The sequence below is a fragment of the Ictidomys tridecemlineatus genome, chromosome Y, assembly GCF_052094955.1.
Source record: "Ictidomys tridecemlineatus isolate mIctTri1 chromosome Y, mIctTri1.hap1, whole genome shotgun sequence".
NCBI lineage: Eukaryota > Metazoa > Chordata > Mammalia > Rodentia > Sciuridae > Ictidomys > Ictidomys tridecemlineatus.
In genome coordinates this window covers 93,784-106,581 of record NC_135494.1, presented here as the reverse complement: position 1 = coordinate 106,581, position 12,798 = coordinate 93,784, and the positions used below count along the sequence as shown (strand labels likewise).

At 43.1% G+C, this 12,798-nt stretch overlaps 1 long non-coding RNA gene across 3 annotated transcripts in view; it reads right to left on the bottom strand.

The window, feature by feature from the left end:
• Nucleotides 1-7: 7 nt before the first annotated feature.
• LOC120890926 (uncharacterized) overlaps nt 8-12,798 on the bottom strand; it is a 106,507-nt gene continuing 93,716 nt past the window's right edge. Inside the window, exons 3-7 of one of the 3 annotated variants that reach the window (XR_013431986.1) lie at nt 9,228-9,342; nt 8,673-8,781; nt 5,074-5,162; nt 4,575-4,746; nt 8-3,402 (exon numbers count right to left, since the gene is read on the bottom strand). This is a non-coding gene — a long non-coding RNA (uncharacterized LOC120890926). Of the gene's footprint in view, nt 3,403-4,574; nt 4,747-5,073; nt 5,163-5,763; nt 5,951-8,672; nt 8,782-9,227; nt 9,343-12,798 lie in introns of those variants that run through there. The other 2 variants (XR_013431985.1, XR_013431987.1) reach the window with 2 other exon arrangements.

Genomic DNA, 12,798 nt, shown 5'->3' with positions numbered 1-12,798 from the left:
GGGGCAGAGTCTGCAGGAGGGGGAGGGAAAGTCAGGAGGAGGAGGAGGAGGGGGCCTGGGAGATGGGTGGGGTCTGGAAAAGAGGCAGGGTCTTAAAGAGGAGGAGGGTTGGGCTGGGGTTATGGCTCCGTGGTAGAGCGATTGCCTAGCATGTGTGAGGCACTGGGTTCAAACCTTATCACCACATAAAAATAAATAAACAAAATAAAGGCATTGTGTCCATGTGAAAAACAAAAATTTTAAAAGAGAGAGAGAGAGAGAGAGAGAGAGAGAGAGAGAGAGAGAGAGAGAGAGAGAGAGAGGAAGGTGAGGTCTGCAGGAGAAGCAGGACAGAAAGAAGGGAAAGATCTGGAAGAGAGACAGGGTCTGAAGGAGGGGGAGAATGAGTCACAAGGGGGCAGGGCTTGGCAGATGGGTGGGACCTGAGGGAGGGACAGGCCCTAGAATGTGAGTAAGACATAGAGGAGAGGCAGGGTAGGAAGGAGGGGGAAGGTGGCTCGGGAGGCAAGGCATGGCCGAAGAATATAGGTGGGGCCTGGAGAAGAGGCAGGGTCTGGAGGGGGAAGCCTTAGCAAGAGGGTCCTGGAGGGGTGGCTTCTTGCTAACTAAACTCTCCACCAAAAGAAAAATGTGTGGCTGGGGTAGCTCAGTGGTAGAGTGCTTGCCTAGCATGTGTGAGGCACTGGGTTTGATCCTCAGAACCACATAAAAATAAATAAACTAAATGTATTGTGCCCTTCTATAACTAAAAAAAATTTTAAACAAAACTAAGCAAAGATTAAAGAATAAAAATGTGGTTCATTATTAAAAATACAGGGGATGTATTTTTAGTAAATTTTGGCTTTGTTAGAAGTATATTTAAACCTAAGCGGTTCAGAAGGCTAAGGCAGAAGGATCTTGAGTTCAAAACCAGCCTCAGCAAAAGCAAGGCAGGAAGCAACTCAGTGAAACCCTGTCTATAATACAAAATAGGGCTGCCCCACACCAGGCATCTCCCTCAGGCTGCTCTGAGGAGAATGGAACCCCGGGCGTCCCTAGAGACACGACCCACGAGGCTCCTCACACCAGAAGGCTTCTTCAGCCACTCTGAAGAGAAGGGAACCCTGGGCGTCACTAGAGACGTGACCCAAGAGAGTCCCCACACTGGCGTCTCCTCCAGACCGCTCTGAGGAGAAGGGAACCCAGGCCTACTTAGAGACATGACCTGTGAGGGTCCCCAACCCTGGCATCTCCCTCAGGAAACCCTGGAAACCACATGAGGGTCCCCAATACAGGCGTCCCCCTCAGGCTGCTCTGAAGACAAAGGAACCCCAGGCATTCCTAGAGCCATGACTCACGAAGTCTCTAAGAAGTCTCTAAGCCAAAAGTCCGCTGAGGCTGCTCTGAGGAGAATGGAGCTCCGGGAGTCCCTGGAGGCATGACCCACGAGAGTCCCGAACCTGGGTGTCTCTCACAATCTGCTCTGGGAAGGGAGCTCTGCCCCTCTCTGTGGAGTGACCCAACACTCCAGTGAGCTGGGGCTCTCCCGGGTTGGTCCTGAGGGGAAAGCCAGCTCTCCTCACTCTCAGGGAGGCAGCATTAAAGATGGCGGCGAGGCCCTGCCCCTTCTTGACCACGCCCCTTTGGCCACGTGCACGTGCACCAGCTGCTCACGGCTCAAAGGCGGGGCCTCTCCTGGCTCCCTGGTGAATGTCAGCGCCTTCTTCCACCCTCAGCAGTTACTGAATAAAATCTGTTCCCACTGCTGTAACTAGGTCTGGCTGTGGCACCATGAGGAGTGGAATCTCAGGAGAGGAGAAATGGAGTCCAGGAGACCCTTCCCTGCACTCCACCAGGCCAAGGGCTGCAGCAGCCTGAGGCAGGTGGGCAGAGGCACAGAAAGAGGCTTCCACAGGGAGTCTAGACACTCAGGCGCCCAAGGGCAGAGACCACCTCAAAGGCTTCTGGGACATGTAGTCTTTGAGAAAGAGTGACTTAGCCAGGGTCTGCCCCATTTTGGAATCAGGAATTTTAAGAAAATCTGTTAATTCCCAGCCCAGGGTGAACACTGTAGGAGGGTAGAAGAACCTGAGCTCAGACCAAATTCCAAGTAGCCTCGGAGAGCATTCTAGGTCAGTCAGTCTGTCCTGCCTGTCCAGCTCTCACCATAGATGCCTCGGGGAGCTGCAGGCTACACAGATTCAGGGTTCTCAGGGATTCTAGACAGTGTAGTCTGGTGCTCTGCCCACACCGTCTTTGCCCTTCAGGACCAAGGAAGTTGTGTGCCATGTGCTGGCCCAGGCACCCTGGAGGACCCTGGCAGTGGACTCTGGTGTTCTACCCATGCAGTCCTCACCCCAGAAGCCAGAGGCTACAAGTAGCACATTTACCCTCATACCCCCAGGATTCTGGGTAGTGCAGTCTTGTATTCTACAATGCAGCCCAGCTGCAGAGGTCTCTGTGAGCTGCAGGCTACTCAGGCACCCCTAGTGATTCTGAACAGTGTAGCCTTCCCATTCAGCCCTCACTCCAGAAGCCTATGGGGGCTTCAAGTAGCACATTCAACCTCATATACCCACCTAGAATTCTGGGTAGTGTAATCCAGTCTTCTACAATGCAGCCTCCACCCCCAGCAGAGGTCTCTAGAAATTGTAGGCTACACAGTCATTCAGGCATCCCTAGGGATTCTGGACAGTGTATTCTGGTGTTCTGCCAAGGCAGCCATCACTACAGTGGATTCTGGGAGCTGCAAGCCCCCAAGGATTATGGGTATTATAGCCTGGTGCTATGTTCAACTGCACAGTGACTACTTAGAGCTCAGAGCCCTCAGGAATTCTGAGTATTGTAGTCAGTTCTACTCAGTCAGCCCTGACCGCAGAGGTCTCTGAGAGCTGTGGCCATTGATTATTCTGGGTTGTGCAGTCCATCCTACCTAAGTGGACTTCACTATCAAAGGTCTGGGATCTGTGTAGCACAAGCCTGCCTAGACACCCCTGGGAGTCTGTGTAGTGCAATACAAACCTTGCCCTGGCAGTACTCAAAAGGTAGGTGTCTGGGAGATGCAGGCCCCCAGGGATTCTGGTAGCATAGTCTTGCCTTCTGCCTCCATAGCCCTCACTGTGGAAGCCTCTGAGAGTTCCAGGCCACATGGACACTGGGCACCTCCAAGAATTCTAGGTGGTGTAGTTCAGCTCCCTACCCTGCAGCCCTCACTATTGCAGATCCTGGGAACTGCAATTCCCCCTGAGGATTCTGGATAAGGAAGTCCAGTGTTTTGCCTAGAAGCCCCTACTGCAAGGGCCATGAGAACTGAAGGCCACATGCTTACCTTGGTACTGAAGACCTCACTGTGGAAGCCTCCCGGAATTGCAGGCAGCACATTCACCAGTGTGTCCCCAGGAATTGTAGGTAGTGTAGTCTGACCTGCATAATGCACAGCTCTCACTTGGGAGGCCTCTGGGGGTTGCAGGCTGCATACTCACCTGGGAAACACACCTCACCAAGGATTCTGGATACTGCAGTTAAGCTCTCAGTCCAACAGTCCTCACAACAGAGGATCCTGAGAGCTGCTAACACCGAGATTTGTGGGTAATATAGCCCTGTGTTTTTCCTACTCACTGCAGAAAATTCTGAAACTCAAATTCCCACTTAGGATTGTGAGTAATGCAGTCTAATAGTTTGCCCACTCACCACAGAGGATTCTGGGAGCTGCAGTCCCTGATGGTTCTAGATAATGCAGTCTAGGGTTTGCCTGCACAGTCCTGCTGAGGATCACAGGAGCTGAAGACCCCATGCTTTCCCTGGTACCCTAGAGATTCTAGGTAGTGTGCTCTAACAATACAACTGTCAGCACAGAAACCTCTGGGACTTACAGGGTCAGGGTATGAAGGCATCCCCAGAAGTTCTGAGCATTGAAGTCTGGTATTCTGCCCTTGCAATTCTCACCCCAGAGGCTCTTGGGCAGAGCAGGCACCCAAAAGTAATTGATAGCATAGTTTGATTTTTTTGTCAGTATGGCCCTCTCTGCAGAGGTCTCTGCAAGCTGCAGGTCCCCAAGAATTATGGGTAGTACACTTTGTCATTTGACCCATGCTGCCCTCAATTGAGAAGGCTCTGGTAACTGCAATGATGATTCTGTAGTTACCCAGGATTCAGGGTAGTGCAATCCATCATAATCCTTACATCTCTCACCCTAGAGGCTCCTGAGAGCTTCTCACTGCATTTTCATGATCCCTTACCCTCAGGCCCCAGTGAGACTCCAGGCACTGGGCCCTCCCTACACCACCTTGAGGGGGCATTTGTGTCCTTAGACACTCAAACCACACAAAATACATTGATATACCATGATAATGAGCAGCCAAAGCCTCAGTAAGAAATACTGTTGTTGTTGTGAGGCTGGGGATGTGGCTCAAGTGGTAGCGTGCTCGCCTAGCATGCGGGGGGTGCTGGGTTTGATCCTCAGCACCACATAAAAATAAATAAAGATGTTGTGCCCACCGAAAACTAAAAAATAAATATTAAAAAAAGAAATACTGTTGTAAAATAAGTTCTGCTAAAATATTACCTGAGAAAGTAAAGAACATGGCAGAACTTACTTCTCAGCACACCAGGCAGTGCACAGGAAGCTTCTTCCTCATGTTTTCCTCACATGGACCTCAGTCATCCTGAATCCACAGTGGAGCCTCCATGGGTAGGTGCCAAGGAGAAGGAAGCTCTGGTCCTCACCATAGATATATCCACCAGGCATCCCCAGGCCATGGTATCTTTCTAGGTGTGTCCCCAGGATTAAAAAAAAAACAACAACACTGGTTTACACCTTAGATAGAGCCCCTAGGAGTCCCTAGATGTGGCATCTCTCAGGTGGGTCCCCAGGAGAAGGAAGTTTGATTGGGCACAGAACACAGCCCCCAAAAGTAATTGATCAGAGAAAGTTGTCCTGAGTGCCCCCTGCTGGCCACTGTAGACAGTGCAGGATGCTGGGTGTTCACTGTTCAGAGCTGCACTCCCTTGTGCTAGGCACAGTGAAGCTCTAAAATTCACACTCCTGACTATTCCAGGTCATGATTTTGGAAATCAAAAAGAAATAGAGCCTACCATCCTATGTCATGATCAGAATGGATGGAGATAGCAAGCAGCAAAATACAGGGCCCATAGACAAAATTTCATTGAATTCAGCAATCAAACTGGAATAAGAAAAATTTTAAAACATTAATATTTCAAATAGAGACCCCAAATATGAAGTACTTTCATGTAAGTCTTAAAGTACAATCATTCTTTCAGAAAATCTTGAAATGTTTAGAAAGAAATCAAATGAAATATAAATAAATGCAGATATACTTTGTTCAGGTCTCAATATAATTAAGATGAAATTGTCTCAAGCCTGACCTGAAGATTCAGTGCATTCCAGAAATTCCCAACAAGCTGTTTTTAAACATAGACTAGACAGCACTGACTGCAAAAGGACCGACTTCAAGAAGGCACATATATGGACACCAGAACCTATCAAAATACTCTCTAGACTTGCATTTAAAATGGGAAACTGTAAAACTCTAGAAGATGTGCATGACCACATGTTTCATGAATACAGCACCCCCCCAAAAAAATCCATGAAATCTGGGGATGTGGCTCAGTGGTTAAGCACCCCTGAGTTCAATCCCTGCTACCAAACAAACAAATGATAACAACAACAAATCCATGAAAGAAAAACCTGATAATGTGGACTGTATTAAACTGCTCTGTTAAAAAAAAAATCATATTAAGGCGATAAAAAGACAAATCAAAGACTGGGGGAAACTTTGAAAAGTATATGTCTAAAACAAACTTGTGTACAAAATATAGTAAGGCACTCAACAATAACCCAACATTGGGCTGGGGATGTGGCTCAAGCGGTGGCGCACTCGCCTGGTATGCGTGCGGCCCGGGTTCGATCCTCAGCACCACATACCAACAAAGATGTTGTGTCCGCCGAGAACTAAAAAATAAATATTAAAAATTCTCTCTCTCTCTCTCTCTCTCTCTCTCTCTCTCTCTCTCTCTCTCTCTCTCTCCTCTCTCACTCTCTCTTTAAAAAAAAAAACAAACAATAACCCAACATAATGGGTAAAGATCTGAACAGACAATGCACAAGAAAGACACAAGATGGCAAAGAAGCATAGAAATGACTCTGAGTATCACCTGTCATGAGGAAAGCATAAACTAAGTTCCCAAGGTGCACTGCACAACTATTAAGCTGCTAAGGTCTTTACTAAAGTGTAGTATCAACCATGAGGATGATGAGCAGCCACAGGAACTCTTTTGAGACCCTGCCTCTATATAAAATACAAAAAAGGGCTGGGGATGTGGCTCAGTGATTAAGTGCCCCTGGATTCAATCCCCGGTACACCCACAAAAAAAAAAAAAGATTAAAATACTCTAAAGTGGACATGGTTATATTTCCTCAAACACCTACTTGTTTAATTATTTATACAGTTAATTACTGGTAACTGAAATTCTTAGCTAGTTCTGAATTTTATTAGGAACATTTAGAACACAAAAATCAAATAGTTCAAACTAATATAAAATTCAAAGTATGTGCCTCTTTTACATATTTCATGTTGAAGTAATAACATATGATAACTTATTATATTTTTATCATGTCACTAAGTTCTAGGTTTGTCTTAAAACTTGATCACTACAGGGGGTAAAAATGACATTTTAGAGATTCTATTTCAACTCATGGCTTAACTTTCCCTAAAGCGTGACTTTATTTAAAAAAAAAAAAAAAAGTCCTAATACAAATTGACTCACTGTGACTGAATGACTTATCCCAAAGAATCCTTGTCTCTATTTTATTTCTATGCATACCTTTTAGCAGCAATATAATCAAATATTTGTCATTGGGACAAATAGTCAAAGAAATAGTCATCTCCTCCAAAACCTCTGCAGGAAGTGGTGAGCCAAGAGAAGCAGAGGTTTCAACTCAGTCCAGGAGTGATATTAGATGCTGCTGTGTTGTGGGAAAACACTCTACCTTTTAGAAATCACAAGGAGCTATGGATGCCCAAACTCTTGCATGAGTCTCAATCTAGTTGAAATTCTAAGTAATTTTATTGTCACTAGCTCATCATGAAGCTCATGACAACTAAAGGATCTATGGGGCTGGGGATGTAGCTCAGTGGTAGAAGGATTTCCTAGCATGCAGGAGTCCCTAGGACCAACCCCCAGAACTACAAAAGGGAAAAAAAAGAATTTATGTCTTATTTGTGTAATCAAATAGAAAATGAATAATCATTCCTCGTAAGGAAATATGTTGGGCCTAAAACACTTGAGACTCTCAGAATCAAAATACTCTCCTTATAGTGTATTGCATAGCTAGACCATCAATAACAGTGGTGTCACATCATAAAGCATGTTCACATTAAGCTTACCATCAAAACAACAAAAAGGCTTTATTGACTGTTGATAAGAAAAATGACACATGCCTCTCATCTCAGCTATTTGGGAGGATAAAGCAGAAAGATCACAAATTTGAGGCTGACATTAGCAATTCAGCTAGACCCTGTCTCAAAATGAAATTGTAACAAGGACTGGGGACATATGTAGCTCAGGGCTTGCATAGCACATGCAAGGCCCTGGGTTTAATCCCCAGTGCCAAAAAAAAAAAAAAATTCTCCAGGTGAGACATCTGATAACAGTCAACTATGGCAGGTACAGAACAGGACAGAAGCCATTATGTCAACCTCCTCAAAATGACTAAAGTAAACCTGCACTTTGTTGAGCTCACAATACTAACATGTATGATTTCTGCTTCTAATAATTTGAATATGATCAAAAGTGCATGTACTTTTCTAATGAATCCAACAAATATGAGAGAGATACTCAATTGCATTCTGAAAGCCACCTTATAAGCACATAGGGGCACAACACTAGGATAAAATGTAATCATGGCATTTGCCACATGAAATAATCCTAAATACTAATAAACACATTAAAATTATTAAATACTAATAAATAAATTAAATACTAATAAATACATAATTTCAAAATAAAGACAAATTCATGAAATCAAAAGCAAATTGATACATTTTTAAAAGATATTTTGAATAAGAGGTGAAATTCTTAAAGGGTTCTCCCACAAGAATTCCTGACAACATAAAGTATCATGCTCATTAGAAGGCCCATCCCTTTGTATGCAAGGAATAAGAGAACTTTCTGATGAATGTAGAACTTTAATAGGACCTATGGACATGCTTTCTAAATTTGAAAAGAAGAAAATATCTGTTTTTTAAAAAAGCTTATTTTTAATAAATGTATCTGAATTACAAAAAAAGCAGCTACTGACTTGTCTCTTACATTTTGTAATGATTTGCACCCCAGGAGATTTCATCTATAGTGGTGTTAAATATCATAAAATATCAACAGTTAACATTAAAAATATCATCATCCCTCTTCTCTTTTAAAACTGATTTGCAATTTTCTTAGAATAATTTCATATGAACTTGGAAAAGGCACTGTGGTATATGTGTATATGTGGAAATACAAGATCTTTTTAAAAATTATTTATTTTTAGTTGTAGTTCGACACAATACCTTTGTTTTATTTACTTATTTTTATGTGGTGCTGAGGATTGAACCCAGGGCCTCGCATGTGCTAGGTGAGTGCTCTACTGCTGAGCTACAACCCCAGCCCCAATACATGATCTTTTTAAAGCATACCTCTCATGCTTGAGTCCTGTCAAAGACATCTTCTGGATGGACTCCATGGCCTCTCACATTCCAGGCAAGTGCTCTTCCACTGAGCTGCACAACCAGTCTCCAAAAATACCTTAATAAATGGAAATTAATTAAAATCATTTGATTATGAGCACTTCCAAACAAGACAATTCTCTCAAACAAAACAATTCTCTCAATCAAAAACAAAGTAAGCTAAAAGTAATTTTTAAAATATTCCTTAAAAAAAATAGAAGTCCAAGAATTAAAAATTCTATGGAGAGCTAGAGTTGTGGTGCAAAGGCAGAGTGTTTGCCTGGCAGGTGTTAGGCCCTGGGTTCAATCCTCAGCACCACATATAATAAAACAAAATAAATAAATAAAATAAAAAGATCCACTGACAACTAAAAAGTATTTTAAAAATTATGTAGAAAACTGAAAGAATATTAATTAAAAATTGAATAGGAAAAACCTACTGCACAGAACTGGAGGCAATGAGGAATTACATAGCAAAATAACTCTAAAATAAGAAAAATAAATGAATCAATTAGCATACAGAACCTTGGACTGCTACTTAGAGTTCTCCCACTGGATGGGATCCTGAGATCATCAAGGCTCAAGGCTGGCTGTCATCTGCCCTTTAACAAATTCTGATTTTGTTTCAAATGTTCATGATCTATAGAGAAAATAAAAAGAGAGAAAGGTGACTTTTCTAAATTTATTTTATGGTATATCAAATTCTGATATAGTTAAAATAATTCATCCAATGCAGGATGTCACTGTTTATACAACAGATGTTATTTGTGCACCATTACAAATATACTGCCAATTAGCACAGCAGCCAGGGAGCTGCTCATCCTAGACTAGCAGGGGCAGAGTCTGCAGGAGGGGGAGGGAAGGTCAGGAGGAGGAGGAGGAAGGGGCCTGGAAGATGGGTGGGGTCTGGAAAAGAGGCAGGGTCTTAAAGAGGAGGAGGGTTGGGCTGGGATTTATGGCTCAGTGGTAGAGCACTTGCCTAGGATGTGTGAGGCACTGGGTTCAAACCTTTTTAAAAATATTGCTGAGGTAAAACAGCAGAAGTTCATAGGATTAAGAATTCTGTAGAGGGGCTGGGGATCTGGCTCAAGCGGTAACTCACTCGCCTAGCATGCGTGCGGCCCAGGTTCCACCCTCAGCACCATATGCAAACAAAGATGTTGTGTCCACCGAAAACTAAAAAATAAATATTAAAATTCTCTCTCTCTCTCTCTCTCTCTCTCTCTCTCTCTCTCTCTCTCTCTTAAAAAAAAAAGAATTCTGTAGAAAACTAAAAAGAGAAAAACTTAAAAAGAACTGGAAACCTGGTCGACATGGGACATTTCCTAGTAAATACAGACATAGTAAAACAACTAAAATAAGAAAACTCAATCGGGCTGGGGATGTGGCTCAAGCGTTAGCGCACTCGCCTGGCATGCATGCAGCCTGGGTTCGATCCTCAGCACCACATACAAACAAAGATGTTGTGTCCGCCGAGAACTAAAAAATAAATATTAAAAAATTCTCTCTCTCTCTCTCTCCCCCCCCCACTCTTTAAAAAAAAAAGAAAGAAAAGAAAACTCAATCAATCCATTACCATAGCAAAGTTGGAACTGCTGCTTGGAGATCTCCCACTGGAAAAGACCCTGGGATCATTAGGGTTCACAGCTAAGTGTTACCTGACCTTTCACAGATTCTGATTTTATTTCAAATGTTTATGATCTAGAGAAAAAAGGTGACTTTCCTAAAGTCACTTTATGTTCATCAAAGCCTGATATAGTCAAGATATTTCATCCATGTAGAATGTCAATGTTTATACAACAGGCTATTTTGTGCACCACTGCAAATATACTGTCAATTAGTGCCCTGAGCTGTGGCTGAGAGAGGCGGGGCCTGGAAACAGGGTAGGGTCTGGAGGAGGGCCACAATCTGGACAGGGCAGGGATCTGTAGAAGAGACATGGGGGCCTTGGGGGAAGGGTCTAGGCAGAGTCTGTGGAGGGTGTGGTCTGGAGGATGGGGTGGGGTCAGGAGATGGGAGGCAAGGCCTGGAAGAGGGGTCTGGAGGAAGGTCAGAGCCAACAGGAGGGACAACAGATGGTGAGGAATAGTGGCCTTGGTGGTCACTCGCTCAGAGCCCTGAGTTCTCTAGCCTTCCATCCCAACAACCCACCTCAGGGACACTGACCTGAGCTGGGTGGAGACAGCAACAGTCTGCCTCACCCACCACCCTCCACCCGGTACAGTAGGCCCCAGCAGCTTCAATGAATCCTGGGCAGAAGTCCCTGGCCATCCACCACCCTGCCTGCTCTGTACCAGCCACCTTAAAGTACATAGAAGTACCAGGTATTCTACTGAAAGAGGAGAGGACCCGAGTATGGTGGTATACACCATAATAATCCCAGCTACATAGGGAAACTGAGAAATAAAAATTCTAAATTTGAGGCTAGTCTGGGAAATTTAGCAAAATCCTGTCTCAAAAAGAAAAGTGAGGATGTTGCTCACTTATAGGGGTAGAGCACTTACATAGGATACATGAAATCCTGAGTTCAAATCCCAGTCTAAAAAATATATATATTTTTTAAGAAGAGGTATACACTGTTATTATAAAACCAAGTTCCTTTTATTCTACATTCATCTTTATCATCATTTAAATGCATTATCACATTCATGAACAATGAATTATTTTGGCAGAAGCTGTAGAGCACTTGAAAACTAAAATGTAAGATGCTATTTATTATAGATCAATCAATTCAAGATAAATGATTTCTAAAATGAAGATGTAAGCCAGTAGAAAAGCTAGATTGGGATCATAGACACTGACTCTGCAACATATTGGTGCAGGCACTGACTTCCTCAACAAGACCCATAAAGTTCAAAAAATAAAACCAAGACTCAATAAGTGGGATGCCTTCAAATTAAAATGCTCTGCCCAGTAAAGGAAATAGGATCATGAAGACAGCCTCTAAGAATGGGAGAAAGTCTTTTCCATCTACTTTTCCAACAAGGGATTAATATCCAGAAATATAAATAACTCAAAACATGTAACAAGAGAAAAATGAATAGCTCAATACAAAAATGGGTGAAAGAACTAAGCAGACATTTCTCAAAAAGAGAAATACAAAGGGCCAAAAACATGAAAGAAAAAAAAGTTTCAACATCCCTGGCAATCAGAGAAATGCAAATCACATCTACATTAAGATTTCATCTCCAGTTAGAAGGGCAAACATCAGGAATACAAAAACTAACAAACTCTGGTGAGGATATGGAGAAAGGTACACTCACCTGTTGTTTGTGCAGACGAGTGCAACCAAACACTATGGACAGCAGTTCAGAGATTCCTCAAGAAACTAGAAATAAAGGCATCACATGATCCAGCTGTTCCTCCCACCTTTTTTTTTTTTTTTTTTGGTATTTACCTAAAAGAACAAAAATCAGCATGCTATAGGAATACAGCCATATCAATGTTTAAGCCAGCACAATTCTCAAGCACAATTCACAAGCTATGAAACCATCCCAGGTATCTGTCAACAGATGAGCAGATAAAGAAAGCATGGCATATACACACATCAGAGTTTTACTTGGCCATAAAGAACAATGAAATTACTGCATCTGCTGGTAAATGAATGGAACTGGAGAACATCATGCTAATTGAAATAAGCCAGACTCAGAAAGCCAAGGTCAAATGTTTTATCTTATATACAGAAACTAGAGATAAGTAAGGAAATATAAAAAGGGGGAGATCCCATAAAGATAGAAGGGAGGTCAGTGGAATAGAAGGGGATGTAGGGGGAGAGAGGAGGGATGGGAAAAGGGAGGAACTGCAGAATGAAACTGACCAAACAATCTAAGTACATATACGATTCCATCACAGTGAATCCCCCCTTCATGTCTATCTATAAACCACCAGTTTAACAAAACAATAAATAAATAGAAGGAAGACCACTAGAGAAAGAGGAGCAGGAGAAAGGAGGTGGAGAGGGAACATGGAAATACTGGGGTGAAACTGAACAAGTTATACTCCATGCATGTCTGCATACATCAAAATGGACCCCAGTATTATGGATAAGTAAAATGCACCAGGGCTGGGGTTGTGGCTCAGTGGTAGAGCACTCACC